Source organism: Lithobates pipiens, unplaced genomic scaffold, assembly GCF_037356315.1.
Source record: "Lithobates pipiens isolate NorthernLeopardFrog02 unplaced genomic scaffold, aLitPip1_a1.2 Scaffold_23, whole genome shotgun sequence".
In the NCBI taxonomy this organism is placed as follows: Eukaryota; Metazoa; Chordata; class Amphibia; order Anura; family Ranidae; genus Lithobates; species Lithobates pipiens.
Genome location: NW_027507785.1, coordinates 194,426,591 through 194,440,349, shown reverse-complemented (window position 1 = coordinate 194,440,349; position 13,759 = coordinate 194,426,591).

The following is a 13,759-nucleotide window of genomic DNA, read 5'->3' as shown; positions in this document are numbered from 1 at the left end:
TGGGCTGGTTTCAGTGACAGCGGTAGTAGAGCAGGCGGGGACTCCCAAACCCTGTCCACCAATAAGCTAATCTCCCGCTGTGTAGCTGTTTAGAAAAAAAAACTTCCCCCGGGTCTCTTTTGTGTTCAGTGGGGGCCAGGGGACAGAAAGCGGATTATTTGATCACTTTCGCTTTAGTTAAGATTAATCCGCAGCAGCACTCCCAGCCGGTTACAGTGTACTTATAGAGTACAGGCCGGCCTTCAGCTGTGTAGTGCGCTGCCCAAAGCCAAAAGTGAGCAAATAGTCCACTTTCTGTCCCCTGGCCCCCACTACACACAAAAGAGACCCAGGGGAAGTTTTTATATCTAAACAGCTACACAGCGGGAGTCAGGAGATTAGCTGATTGGTGGACATGATTTGGGAGTTCCCGCTTGCTCACCTTGCCCCCTCCCCTCAGTTTCCTCCAGGCCTAGTTACCCAGCTCTGTGGTGCCGAGGATGAAGGAAGAGGACCAGATGTACCAGCCGTGCACAGCCCAGGCTCCCAGCTCAAAAGTAACCACCTGCAAGACAAGGACTGCACCCGGGACCTAGGTAGAAGAACCTGTACAGAGCAGGTACTGGGGTTATAAACATTGATGGGCACTTATGAGGCATTAATCTGCACTGGAGTGTCTGCGCTGTTGGGTACTGATCAGGCTGCACTGATGGGCACTGGTGTGGCTGCAATAATGGGCACTGATCAGGTTGCATTAATGGCCACTGGTGTGGCTGTGCTGAAGGGGCACTGATCAGGCTGTATTAATGGGCACTGGTGTGGCTGTGCTGATGGGCACTGATCAGGCTGCATTAATGGGCACTGGTGTGGCTGCGCTGATTTGCACTGATCAGGCTGTATTAATGGGCACTGGTATGGTTGCAACAATGGGCACCGGTGTGGCTGCGCTGATGGGCACTGATTGGGCTGCATTAATGGGCACTGGTAAGGCTGCGCTGATGGGCACTGATCAGGCTGTATTAATGGGCACTGATATGGCTGCGCTGATAGCCACTGATCAGGCTGCATTAATGGGCACTGGTGTGGTGGCTGCGCTGATGGGCACTGTTCAGGCTGCATTAATGGGCACTGGTGTGGCTATGCCCTGTCCTATGCCCAATAGTGGAATGTTTTTACTTATTTTATTTTTTTTGTGCAATTGCGTATAGTTTATATACTGTTTTTGTGCGTGTTTTCTAAATTAAAGTGGGCCGGTCTGGATGAAGTCCAGGGCCACATTTTTGTGCCAGTATAGCCCGGTTGGCTGTAAGGAATTCAAGGACCGATCCTATTTTTTAAACTTGGAACCCCCAAACATTATATTTTTTTCTTCGGACACCCTAGAGAATAAAATTACGCTCGTTGCAATACTTTGTCACACCGTATTTGCGTGGCGGTCTTACCAATGCAATTGTTTTTGGAAAAAATACACATTTTTGAATGAAAAAAATAAGAAAACAGTAAAGTTAGCCTAATTTTTTCTATATTGGGAAAGATGTTATGCCGAGTAAATTGATACCCAACATGTCATGCTTCAAAATTGTGCCTGCTCGTGGAATGGCGACAAACTTTGACACTTAAAAATCTTCATATGCAAATTTCCTTTGGAAAATAATTGATGCTGATGTATCTAGAGGTTTGATCTCATTTATATATGATAGTATTTGTGACAGAGTGATAAAGGGGAATGAGGAGCTCCCCCTATAGGAGGGGTTGGGAGGAAGACTCGGGGGACATATCAAATGAACAATGGAAGCATATTTTGGAGATAGGCCCCTTAAGCACTTTGTCACCATCACAATCAGTGGCCCATTTGATGTTACTACATAGAGCATACAAAACATCTCAGAAACTATATCTTTATGGGTGGAGGATAGATGCTAAATGTCCAAGATGCAGAGCCCCAAAGGGACATTTAGTTGGCATGATGTGGAGGTGCCCCAAATTGAATAGATACTGGAGCGAGGTTGTGGATAAAATAAATAAGATATTTGGAGTATCTCTCCGTTTGGACCCTAAAATATGTTTATTGAGCTGTATGGAGAAAAATAGGAGCCTAGGGGGGAAACAAATAGCAATAATTAGATGTCTTTTTCTTGCACGGAAACTGATAGCAAGAAGATGGCTGGCAGTGAGTCTACCAAACCAGATAGAATGGGAGGATGAGGTTAACAAAACAATAATAATGGAAAGATTTGTCTGCAATAAAAGGGGAATGTCAAAATGTTTAAAAAAATATGGGAAGGCTGGATGAGAGGATAAGGGAAAGAAATGTTACAAAATGAAGGGTAAAGTGGTCCCTTCTCCTGCATATAACAAAACCTGCCCCCCCCCCTTTTTATATGTTATATAAATCGATATACTATGCCAATTTTGATATAAAAGTGATGGGTGAACCGAAGGGTATTATGTAAACTTAAGGGGGTGTTTGTTAACCACTTCAGCCCTGGAAGAATTTGCCCCCTTCCTGACCATAGCACTTTTTGCGATTTGGCACTGCGTCGTTTTAACTGACAATTGCGCAGTCGTACGACATGGCTCCCAAACAAAATTGACGTATTTTTTCCCCCCACAAATAGAGCTTTCTTTTGGTGGTATTTGATCACCTCTGCGGTTTTCATTTTTTGCGATATAAACGAAAAAAAGAGCGACAATTTTGAAAAAGAAAAACGCATTATTTTTTGCTTTTTACTATAATAAATATCCCCCAAAAATATATAAAAAAATGTTCTTCCTCAGTTTAGGTTGATACGTATTCTTCTACATATTTTTGGTAAAAAAAAAAAATCGCAATAATCGTTTATTGATTGGTTTGCACAAAAGTTATAACGTCTACAAAATAGGGGATAGTTTTATGGCAGTTTGATTAATATTTTTTTTTATTAGTAATGGTGGCGATCATCAATTTTTATCGTGACTGCGACATTATGGTGGAAACGTCGGACAATTTTGGTGCGATTTTGGGACCAGTCACATTTATACAGTGATCAGTGCGATTAAAATTGCATTGATTACTGTGTAAATATGACTGGCAGTGAAGGAGTTAACACTAGGTGGCGCTGTAGGGGTTGAGTGTGTCCTGGGGAGTGTTTCTAACTGTAGGGGGATGGGCTAGCTGTGACACATCACTGATCATAGCTCCCGATCACAGGGAGCTATGATCAGTGGCACTAGGCAGTGAGACCATTGCGGGTATCCCTGCGGACATAGAGTCTGCGGGCCCTGCAACCCGACTCGTGGAACTCCTGGCCTAAGCCCGCTGGCAGGCCAACGTGCATCGGGGTGTGCCGGTTGGGAACCAATTAAAGAGGTCCTGTCATGCTTTTTTTCTATTACAAGGGGTGTTTACATTGCTTGTAATAGGAATAAAAGTGAACCATTTTTTTTTTTAAAAGGACAGTTTAAGAAAAAAATAAAATAAAAAAATATTCAAAGTGCCCTGTCCTGCCAAGCTCGCGCGCAGAAGCAAAGGCATACGTCGTGCCAGCATATAAAAATGGTGTTCAAACCACACATGTGAGGTATTGCCGCGATCGTTAGAGTGAGAGCCATAATTCTAGCAAAATAAGTCCTCTGTAACTCAAAACTGGTAACCAGTAGAAATTTTTAAACCTCGCCCATGGAGATTAAGGGTCAAAGTTTGTCGCCATTCCACAAGCGGGTGCAATTTTGAAGCATGACATGTTGGGTATCAATATACGCAGCATAACATTATCTTTCACAATATAAAAAAAAAATGGGCTAACTTTACCGTTGTCTTATTTTTTTATTTAAATGTATTCTTTAAAAAAAAAATTGTACTTGTAAGACCGCTGCGCAAATACGATGTGACATAAATTATTGCAACAACCGCCATTTTATTCTCTAGGGTGTTTGAAAAAAATATATATAATGTTTGGACGTTCTAAGTAATTTTCTAGCAAAAAATTTTTTTTTAACTTTTAACCACTTCCCGACCAGCGCACGACGATGTACGTCGACAGAATGGCACGGGCAGGCATATTGGCGTACAGGTACGTCCAATATTCGATGCCGCCCTGCCATCGGGAGCGCGCCGCCGGCGGCGCGCTCCCGCGCTGGTCGGGACCCCCGTGAGTCCGGTCGCGGGACCCGCGGACTCGATCGCCGCGATCGTCTCACGGAGCGGCCAAATGGAGGAAATGCTGTATAAACAACATTTCTCCATTCTGCCTAGCAACTAGTGACGCTGATCTCTGCTCCATGTGATTGGAGCAGAGATCAGTGTACACTAAATGAAAGCCCAACCCCCCCACAGTTAGTAACACACCCCTAGGAACACTTAACCCCTACACTGCCACCCACTGGTTAACCCTTTCACTGCCAGTGTCATTTACACAGGAATCACTGCATTTATATAGCAGTGATTACTGTATAAATGACAATGGTCCCAAAAATGTGTCAAAGATGTCCGATGGGTCCCCCACAATATCGCAGTCACAATAAAAATCGCAGATCGCCGCCATTACTAGTAAAAAAAAATAAAAAATTATTAATAAAAATGCTATAAAACTATCCCTATTTTGAAAACGCTATAACTTTTGCGCAAACCAATCAATCGCTTATTGCGATTTTTTTTACCAAAAATATGTAGAAGAATATGTATCGGCCTAAACTGAGGGAAAAAAATGTTTTTTTATATATTTTTGGGGGATATTTATTATAACAAAAAGTAAAAAATAATGCGTTTTTTTCAAAATTGTCGCTCTATTTTTGTTTATAGCGCAAAAAATTAAAATCGCAGAGGTGATCAAATACCACCAAAAGAAAGCTCTATTTGTGGGAAAAAAAGGACGTCAATTTTGTTTGGGAGCCATGTCGCACGATCGCGCAATTGCCAGTTAAAGCGACGCAGTGCCGAATCGCAAAAAGTGGTCTGGTCTTTGACCAGCAAAATGGTCCGGTCTGCAAGTGGTTAAACAACAAGTGTAAAAAAATAGGCTTGGTCCTTAAGTGGTTAAAGCGGTAGTAAACCGCCAGAAAAAAAAAATCTGTCACCTTGCAGGTTGTGCTAGTATGCACCGCATTATCTGGACATGGAACCCACCAGCACAGCACTGTCATGGCCCCCCAGGAGCTTCCATCTTCACCCGGTCTTCCTTCTAGGTTTGCAGACCCCAGCTGTATGAATGTCCAGGGTCGCGATGTGCGATCCCTTCGGAGCACATGCGCCAGTAACATCACTGACTGCATGCTGTGTGAATATCTCATAAACAGTGCCAGTATAGGAGATAATCACTCTACCTACATGTAAACCCCTTTATAGGCTTACCTCTAGGTACAAGTAAAACGTGGACTTCACTTCCACTTTAACCACTTTATTAACTTTAATATACGTCTATTATATACACAATACCCATCTATATACTTCTATTATATACACAATACCCATCTATATACTTCTATTATATACACAATACCCATCTGTATACTTCTATTATATACACAATACCCATCTATATGCTTCTATTATATACACATTATACCCATATATATACTTATATAATATACATTATATACCCATCTATATACTTCTATTATATACACATCTATATACTTCTATTATATACACTACATACCCATCTATATACTTCTATTATATACACTACATACCCATCTATATACTTCTATTATATACACTACATACCCATCTATATACTTCTATTATATACACTACATACCCATCTATATACTTATATAATATACACTATATACCCATCTATATATTTCTATTATATACACATTAAACTCATCTATATACTTCTATTATACACACATTATACCATCTATATACTTCTATTATATACACTATATACCATCTATATACTTCTATTATATACACATTATACTCATCTATATACTTCTATTATATACCATCTATATATTCCCTCCCTCCTAGATTGTAAGCTCTAACGAGCAGGGCCTTCTGATTCCCCTTGTCTTGAATTGTATTGTATTGTAATGTCTACCCCAGTGTTGTAAAGCGCTGCGTAAACTGTCGGCGCTATATAAATCCTGTATAATAATAATATACTTCTATTATATACACATTATACCCATCTATATACTTCTATTATATAAACTATATACCCATCTATATACACATTATACTCATCTATATTAGGGTTGCCACCTTTTCTTCAAGTCAAACCCGAACACTTTAGCGGAGCACGCCAATTTTTTGTTTTATAGTAAAAACTATACATATATTTTGCTTTTTAAATGACATCTCTAATCATATGAAGTTAATAACAAGAGTCCCCCTTTACATCAGAGCCCACAGAGTTCCCCTTTTTACATCTGAACTCGCTGAGTTCCCTTTCACTGTAAGGGGGGACTCTGCAGACTCTGATGTAAGGGAGAACTCTGGGGACTCTAACATAAGGGATGCTCTGGGAAGCCTGATGTAAGGGGGAACACTGAGAACTCTGATGTACAGAGAGGACTCTAATGTAAAGGGGGAACACTGGCCTCTGGTTTAAAGGGGAAATCTGATGTAAGGGGTGCTCTGAGAACCCTGATTTACCTAAGTGTACTCACTCAGAGGCAGAAGAGAGAAGGGGAGAGACTTCAGTCACAGACAAGGATGGATGGTGAGTTCACTCACCCCTTGGCAGTCAGCACCTCTCATCCTGATGTATCTGAGGCTGCTGAATTCCAATTTTTCCGGCCCCAACTTTCCTTTTCTGAGGCACAGCGCCAGGGATTGGAGTGTGGGCAGACACAGAGGGGTAGGGGTGGGGGGGAAGAGGTTCTGATTGAGCCCTCTCTCCTCTCCCATCTGTGTGTGTTTGGGGGGGTTAGTGCTGGCTTTGAGCAGTGTGAAAGAGTGTAACAGACACTTTCAGCTTAGACAACTGCAGTCAGCAACCCTGCTGGGAGGCCATAGTCCAGTCTAGCTAATGTTTCCGGGTTTCAGGCAGTCTGAAACCCGGACGCATGATTCCACACCCGAACTGTCCGGGTGAATCCTGGACAGGTGGCAACCCTACCTCTATCATCCAATCATGCATATGCAAAACACAGTTTTTTTTCCCCCCTTGCGTGTTATTGGGTATTCATTGCAAAGTGAAGCTTGGAGCAAATTCCCTTGCAGAGTGCAACTGTACTTGCAAACTGAACAGTCTATTTGCCTTTAGTAAATCATCCCCATTTTTATTTTTTATTTTTCACCTCTTGTGGCCTTTGCAGTACCGGCGGGAACCCCCAAACCCTAGTGTGGGACTGGTATATCGATGGTGAGCCATTCTTTTTTTTTTTTTTTTCGTTAACCAGAATGATGGACTGTTTGTTTTTTTCCTTTGCTGAGCAAAAGCTGTATTTGTTGTATTTGTTTTGCTTGTTTTGAAATGTCAATAAAGACTTATTTTTTTTTTGGTGATTGGGCAAACTAGCCATGAAAAGCCATGTGAAGGAAAACCGATCCCTCACCCAGTTGATGTATACGTTTGCTACTACTTGGAATTTTGACGTGGTCCCCTGTTGGCTTTCTCTGTATGTACAGTTTGCTTCCTGTCAATAACATTTTTGTAAAAGTAAAAGTGACATTTAGAAAGGCCAGCTACTGTTTTTACATGTCCTGGGGGGGGGGGGGGGGGGGGGGGCTGGTCTCAGAGCCGCGCAGGCTCGGCAAACCTATGAAGATGGCATGGAGGAATTCACCAAAGCCCTGGTGCAACCTAAAGCAGCAGGCCTCCCCAGAATCCAACTGCTGCCATGAGGAAGCTCTCAGGCATATCAGCAGCAGGCCTTTTGGGGGGAGAAGCCTAAGCATGACAGGATCAGACATTGGCCCTACTAGAAGTGCTGGGACAAGGTCCACCCAGCTCCCAGGGCAAAGATGCCAAACTGCACCCCCCTTTCCCTTAGGGTTAGGGTCAGAGTGCCGCCTACCCTGCAATTAGAGTTGCCACCTTTTCTTCAAGTCAAACCCGAACACTTCCCTTACACTGTAAGGAAGGACACTGCAGACTCTAATGTAAGGGAGAACTCTGGGGACTCCAAAATAAGGGATGCTCTGGGAACCATGATGTAAGGGGGAACACTGAGTACTCTGATGTACGGAGAGGACTCTGATGTAAGGGGGAACACTGAGTACTCTGATGTACGGAGAGGACTCTGATGTAAGGGGGAACACTGAGTACTCTGATGTACAGAGAGGACTCTGATGTAAGCGGGAACACTGAGTACTCTGATGTACGGAGAGGACTCTGATGTAAGGGGGAACTCTGTTGGCCTCTGGTGTAAAGGGGAACTGTGATATAAGGGGTGCTCTGAGAACCCTGATTTACCTTTGTGTACTCACTCATAGGCAGGAGAGATAACGTGGGACTTCAGTCACAGACAGAGATGGATGGTGAGCTCACTCACCCCTTGACAGTCAGCACCTCTCATCCTGATGTATCTGAGGCTGCTAGACTTCAAATTTACAGGCCCCACTTTCCTTTCCTGAGGCACAGTGCCGGGGATTGGAGTGTGGGGCAGACACAGCAGGGTAGGCGTGGAGGGAAGAGGAGAAGATGGAGCCCTCTCTCCTCTCCCGTCTGTATGTTGGGGATCTGTTAGTGTTGGCTTTGGGCAGTGTGAAAGAGTGTAACAGACACTCTCAGCTTAGGCAACTAGAGTCAACAACCCTGCTGGGAGGCCATAGTCAGTCTGAATAATGTGTCCGGGTTTCAGGCAGTTTGAAACCTGGACACATGATTCCAAACCCGAACTGTCCGGGTGAATCCTGGACAGGTGACAACCTTAATCTATATACTTCTATTATATACACATCTATATATTATTATATACACTATATACCCATCAATATACTTCTATTATATATACTATATACCATCTATATTATACCCATCTATATACTTATATTATATATACTGTATACCCTCTATATACCTTATAATATATACACAATATCAGTGACGTCTGGTGCTAAAAAAAATGTGGGTGGGGGGTGCAAACTGAAAAATACTGCAAAAAATACATAAATTCCCACCTCTGTGCCCATCATATGCAGATTGATTGTAGAAGGAAAACATCTCTATACTCCCCTACTGCACAGAGCAGCACCGACCGCCCTCTTTCTGGCCCCTCCCCCCATGCTAAGTACACCCCTGCAGGCTCCTCCCATTCACCCACGGAGCAGCGGCTGTGCTCCGTCCCCTCTCTCTCTCCTCATTTGGCTTTGATTGACTGCAGCGGGAGCAAACGGCTCTCTCTGCTGTCAGCCAATAAGTAGAGAGAGAGAGACCAAGGTGAGGGCAGAACTGCTGCCATGGTATCTGTTGTCGGTAATCGGTTAGAATGGGTGGGGCGGCGCTAACTGAGGACACCCTATCGGCAGATGAGCGGCACGGCGGGGCTCAGCTCTATAATTCTGTGTGATAAGTGATGATGTGAAGGGGCGGAGCCAGTTATTTGCTTAATAATTAAAGAGACAGTGGCGGGAAATCCGCTCTAATTTATTTATAAAAGTCTCTCATCACTCTGAGCATTTCCTCATATTTCTCATATTAATAGATCAGAATTTATCCATACTGTATTCTGTACATCAAATCTTCTCCACAATCATTATATACACAATATGCCCATCTGTATACTTCTATTATATCCACATTAAACTCATCTATATACTTCTATTATATACACTATATACCCATCTATATACTTCTATTATATACACATTATACCAAGCTATATACTTCTATTATATACACATAAAACCCAGCTATATACTTCTATTATATATACTATATACCATCTATATACTTCTACTATATACACATTATACCCATCTATATACTTATATAATATACATTATATACCCAACTGTATACTTCTATTATATACACATTATACTCATCTATATACTTCTATTATATACACTATATACCCATCTAATATACTTCTATTATATACACATCTATATACTTCTATTATATACACTACATACCCATCTATATACTTTTATAATATACACTATATACCCATCTATATACTTCTATTATATACACATTATACCCAGCTATATACTTCTATTATATACACTATATACCATCTATATACTTCTACTATATACACACATTATACCCATCTCTATACTTCTATTATATACACATCTATATACTTCTACTATATACACATTACCCATACCCATCTACCCATCCAGCTCTCTCTCTGCTGTCTCAGCCAATGAGTAGAGAGAGATACCCAGGAGAGGGTGGTTTTATTGCCATGGTATCTGTTGTCGGTAATCGGTTAGAATGGGTGGGGCGGCGCTGACTGAGGACACCTAGCGGCAGATGAGCGGCACTGCGGGGCTCAGCTCTATAATTCTGTGTGATAAGTGACATGTGAAGGGGCGGAGCCAGTTACCTGCTCAGTAATTAAAGAGACAGTGGCGGGAAGTCCCATAATAATCAACAACATCACCTCCTCTCCCAATACATGTATGATTAACCCTTCATCACCATCCCATAATAATCAATAACATCCCCCCTCCCCTTTTTTATATCCTTCATATCTGTTTCCAAGACACAATCACAGTGGGTGGAGTCAGTTACCTGCTCAGTTACTGGCAGAAATCCACTCTGATAATTTATTTATTAAGTGTTCTTGCATAGCAAGACCACTTAGAGCCGGTTCACACAGGGGCAACTCGGGATTCCGACTTCAGGTCTCCCCAAGTCGCCCCAAGTTACGCTGTTGAGAAAATCAAGTGAATGGAGCCGTCTTAATGTACACTACAGCAGTCGCTCCGACTTCAAAAAAGGCCCCCCCCACCCAAAGCACCTTGTCCCCATGTTGATGAGGGACAAGGGCCACTTCCCGACAACCCTGGCCATTGGTTGTCGGAGTCTGCAGACGGGGGGCTTATCGAATCCAGGAGCCACCTTTAATAAGGGGCCCCAGATCCCGCCCCCCCACCCTATGTGAATGCGTATGGGGTACATCGTACCCCTACCCATTCACCTGGGGAAAAAAGTGTCAATTAAAAAAAAAAAAACACAACACAGGTTTTTAATTTATTAAGTAAGTAATTTATTAATCAGCTCCGGGGTCTTTTCCAACTTCTCCGCTCTGTTCGCACTCTTCTCCCGGTGTCCGGCCTTTTCTCCCACTCTTTGGCATCGTCTCCCGTTCTCCGGTTCTTCTGCTGGCTCCTACACTATCTTCTTCCAGCTCTTTTAAAGCGGAGGAGCTCGGTCTCCTCTGTCCTTCTCTCTTCTTCCGATGTTGACACGACATTCTCTTCCGCTGTAATGGCTTGTGCGACGTGCGTGGCGACTGTTATAGGTATGGGGCGTGGTCACCGGGTGATGTCACAGGTGACCTCGCCCCTTATGACATCAAGACCCAGGGCATGCTGGGGATGTGACGTCATAGTGGGCGGGGTCACCGAGTGACATCACCCGGTGACCACGCCTCATACCTATATAAGTCGCCGCGTGTGTCGCACAAGCCATTACAGCAGAAGAGAGCGTTGTGTCAACATCGAAAGAAGAGAGAAGAGGGAAGGATGGAGGAGACCGGGCTCCTCTGCTAGCAAAAGAGCTGGAAGAAGATAGTGGAGCCAGCAGAAGAACCGGAGAGCGGGAGAAGAGGCTAAACCGAGAGGAGAAGTCGGAAGAAGACCCCCGGAGCGGATTAATAAATTACTTTAAAAACCTGTAGTATGTTTTTTTATTGACACTTTTTTCCCCAGGTGAATGGGTAGGGGTACGATGTACCCCATACTCATTCACATAGGGTGGGGGGCCAGATCTGGGGCCCCCTTAATAAAGGGGGCTCCCAGATTCCCATAAGCCCCCCCCGCCCGTCAACCCCGACAACCAACGGCCAGGGTTGTCCGGAAGAGGCCCTTGTACTCATCAACATGGGGACAAGGTGCTTTGGGGTGGGGGGGCCACACACCCTTTCTGACTGGCCGGGCTGCATGCTTGGATAAGGGTCTGGCATGTATTTTGGATGGACCCCCACAATGTTTTTTCGGTGTAGGGATGTTCCCATAATATCCATACCAGACCTAAGGGCCTGGTATGCTCCTGGAGGGGGAACCCATGCCGTTTTTTATTTAAAATCTGACGTGGAGTTCCCCCTCGAGAGCTGATTATTCTCTGATTGGCCACGGCCAAAGTCGCCTGGCACGACTTAAAGTCGTGTTGTAGGCTGCCCCAAGTAGTGTTGAAGTGCTCCAAGTCGCGCTGTTATTCATATACAAGTCATATCCAAGTTGACTCCAAAAGTCACGCTGGAAGTCGTGTTGCCCTGTGTGAATGGATTCTTACTGTTATCTCACATTTATATTATCATTATAGCCAAATTTACCACCCTAATCCTCCCACAGCTTTTAGACAGTAATATACCGAAAAATGTGCGGATTGTTCCCGATTGGTGTGCTATTACTTTGTGGAACATTTCACCGAATGGTTCACAAAATTTTGTTGTTTTTGCGGCGAAATTGGTCCCATAGGAATGAAGGGTGAAATGTTCAAAATTAGAGTGGAGGTGACAAAAGCTGACAACCCCATGATCAGCCAAAACATTATGATGAAAAAAAATGTTGGGGGAAAAAAACAAAAAAAAAATTTTGAAAAAAAAAATAAACATGATCAGCCAAAACATTATGATCCCCCATGATCAGCCAAAAAATAATGACCACCACATGATCAGCCAACACAAAACAAAAAAAAAATCATTTTTTTTTTTAAAAAAAAATTTTTTTTCCCCCAAATTTTTTTTCAAAAAAAATCTTTTTTTCCCCAACCCCATGATCAGCCAAAACATTATGAAAAAAAATTTAAGGGGGAAAAATTTTTTTGAAAAAAGAATTTGGAAAAAAACATTTTGAAACACACAGCACTCAGCATGCACAGCAGCCAATCAGCTTAAAGCTTGATGCTGATTGGTTGAGTGGTGTCACATGACCTGTCATTACAAAAAAAAGGATTCAGTATGCACAGCAGCCAATCAGCTTCAAGCTTGATGCCTATTGGTTGAGTGTTGTGAACTGTGATGTCACAGTGCTGGCAGTTGGTATTAGGCAGAGCAGAGCTGACATCAGTCAGTGTTCTCTGAGTGTTAGAAGTGAACAGATCTTTCAGCAATCCTCTGCGAAATCCGCCATCTTTACTTCTATTATAGCAAAGTACGTACCGATTTCTCTATATACTTCTATATCTTATATACAAGAATAATATACATTATATTCTATATATATATATATATATATATATATATATATATATATATATATTTATATACACAATGGGGGTTATTTATGAAAGGCAAATCCACTTTGCACTGCAAGTGCACTTGGAAGTACAGTCGCTCTAAATTGGGTAGATCTGAAACGAGTGGAAGCTCTGCTGATTTTATCATCCAATCATGTGCAAGCTAAAATGCTATTTTATATTTTCCTTTCATGTCCCCCTCGGATCTACAGCGACTTTATTTCCAACTGCACTTGCAGTGCAAAGTGGATTTACCTTTCATAAATAACCCCCCAATATCCCCACCTATATACTTCTATTATATACACATTATACCCATCTATATACTTCTATTATATACACATTCAACTCATCTATATACTTCTATTATATACACACAATATACCCATCTATATACTTCTATTATATACACTTTATATTCATCTATATACTTCTATTATATACACTATATACCCATCTATACACTTCTATTATATACACATCTATAT